Genomic DNA, 2,649 nt, shown 5'->3' on the forward strand with positions numbered 1-2,649 from the left:
TATATATAACTCCTTATTCTACACGAATGATTCCAAAAGAAACAAGAAACAATCGAAACTATTAATAAAGCAAGACCGAGTAAGAAGCAATAATGAAACACAAGAACGTTTAAACTTGATACACGTTTCAAATACATCTTCCGCCATTTTATTTCAGAATTTCTCTTCATAGTTAGAAATAAAGAGTTGATAGCATCAGTGAAATTTATCAAAGCCCAAATGTAAAAAGATCTTTTTTCTTTTATTAAATTTTCTTTTAAATTCATTCTTATTTTGATTAGATTTTTTTTATGTTATACAAGAACTTTTTCTTCTGATCAACTCCTTAACAAGAGTCGAGACAATGCGCGTGTTAGAGAGAGAGGGAGAGAGACAGACAGACAGACTGTGTAAATGTGGCCTTAAAATCTACGAAGTCTTTTTTTCTTTAATCTAAAAGCAGTTTAAGTATTCTCGCCTGTGTGGTGTCCAATGGCAATTTAAATGAAATAACACACAAAAGTAAACTTATATTTTCTTATTAACTATTAAAATACTTTCTAAAAGTGAAATAAAATACTTATATCACACGAAAAAACCATTTATTCACTTTAAATAGCGATTATACTGGTGATAACAATGATTTAACGTGACGGAGTCAAGTCAATCACGTTAAAATTATATTAAAATCATTGAAGGAAACAGAATCCAAGCCTCTAAATGATAAAATTTTCAAGAATTAAATGAAACATCTATTGTTGATCTTTTACACAAGTTCTTGAAGTCATCAGTTTCATGTTTACATTTCAATAGCTTTTGCTGGTATGAACATAAAGATGTAAAAAAAAGAAAAAAGCTTTCGATCTACAAGTGATAAATGTCTGTTAAGTATATCTGAGATAAAGATGTAGTTTTACTAACCACACGGTTATCATCTTGAAGTTTACTTTTACTACTAGTAATTTTACTAGTTTAAGTTTTAATATTACTATTAGTGGAAAGCAAAGCACGTATCTCTCTCTGCTTCGTTCCCCAAACAGAATCCACTCCCAGCTTTTAAAAACAAATGTACCAACCAAAATTATCTCGACTATGCAAACATGAAAAATTTAAGATGACACAAAACAACTTTTATTATATAGTACCAAAGAATCTGGCTACAATAAATCACTCTTGATCAATAAAAAGTGCTAGATTTAGCCCCAATTAATAGGTAGAGTTGTTAGAGCAAAGGACGTAATATTTTCAGGTATTTGTTTCTGCCTCCTGAGCACGGCGTTCAAATCTGGTTGAAATCAAATTTGCCTTCCGTCCTTTCAGGGTCGGTAAAATAATGCGCCAGTTTAGGGCAGCAAAATTGTGAAACTGTTAGTGTAGGACGACGAGATGCCTTATAGTATTTGTTCTGGTTTTTTTACGTTCGAGTTCTTGGGTGTAGACTTAATCTGTCGTCCTTTTTGGCATCATCTACTACTTTGGGTGTTCATATTGTTACATGCATTGAGACTAGAGCTCCAGTTTGAAAGTAACTCGTTCTTGTCTTGGCGGCAGTGACAAAATAAAAGTGAATGTGCGCTGCCCTTCTTCCCTGAGTGAATGATAAAAGAAAATATCTGTGGAGTGGAGATTAGCATTATTTTACGTCCACTTTCCATGCTAGCATGAGCTGGACGTTTTGACAGGAGTTTCAAACAAAGGCACTTAAGTTACAGTGAGTATTTTTCAAAAATGTTCTATTACTAAGTAACTTTGCAGCAAATTCCTTGAGGGACTTTTGAAGAATAATCTTATATATATGCACAGTGCTGTAAAGAAGCTTGCTTCCCAAACACATGGTTCTGGCTCAAATGTCAGTTTTGGCATGATTTCTACGAATGGATAGATTCCCTTCAACTACTTTAGTGTACAAGTGTACATTTTTCGTGGTATCAGCATTAAAGAGGTTGTATGTATGTGTGTATGTATGTATGTATGCATGTTCATAACACAGGCATTTGAATTAATTTTTACAATCCAGCCGTCCTTTCCTGACAAGATTTCGTCTTCCTGAACCGATTTAGCCTGAAGTGGCTTATATATAATTGAACTGTGATTACGTATATCAGAAAACATACATATAAGCCGAAACAATTTACGGTTTTTATAATTATTTATATATGTTATGTTTTATGTTATATACTATATTCTTAGTATTTAATATTGTAATATAAATAAATTATTGAATGTCAATAGAATACCTCAAGATTTTAATTTATCTTTATTATTGAATTATGCCAATATTTATATGGTATCCAATTGAAGTACCAGTGAACTGGATGTTTAACGCACCCCTTTGAAAGATTTCTTTTCCTCAGTTTGTTACTTTATATATATATGTATGTATGTATATATATTTATATCAGGTCGCTTGAGTGTTACTGGTAATATGTAATCCAGTACAACATTGTCGGCAACTAACCTGGAAGCCTCACCAGGCTTGCTTGGTGAGGAGGGTGTTGTTGGACACCCTGCGGAATGAAAAATAAGACCTGTCAAAGGGCGGATGAACTCCTGAACAGCCAACGGCCATCCAACAAAATGTCTGTAAATATGTATATATCTTTTTTTTTTCTTATATTTTTACTTTTACATCATCATCATCATCATCATCGTTTAACGTCCGCTTTCCAT

The sequence above is a fragment of the Octopus bimaculoides genome, chromosome 1 (assembly GCF_001194135.2).
Source record: "Octopus bimaculoides isolate UCB-OBI-ISO-001 chromosome 1, ASM119413v2, whole genome shotgun sequence".
Taxonomy (NCBI): domain Eukaryota; kingdom Metazoa; phylum Mollusca; class Cephalopoda; order Octopoda; family Octopodidae; genus Octopus; species Octopus bimaculoides.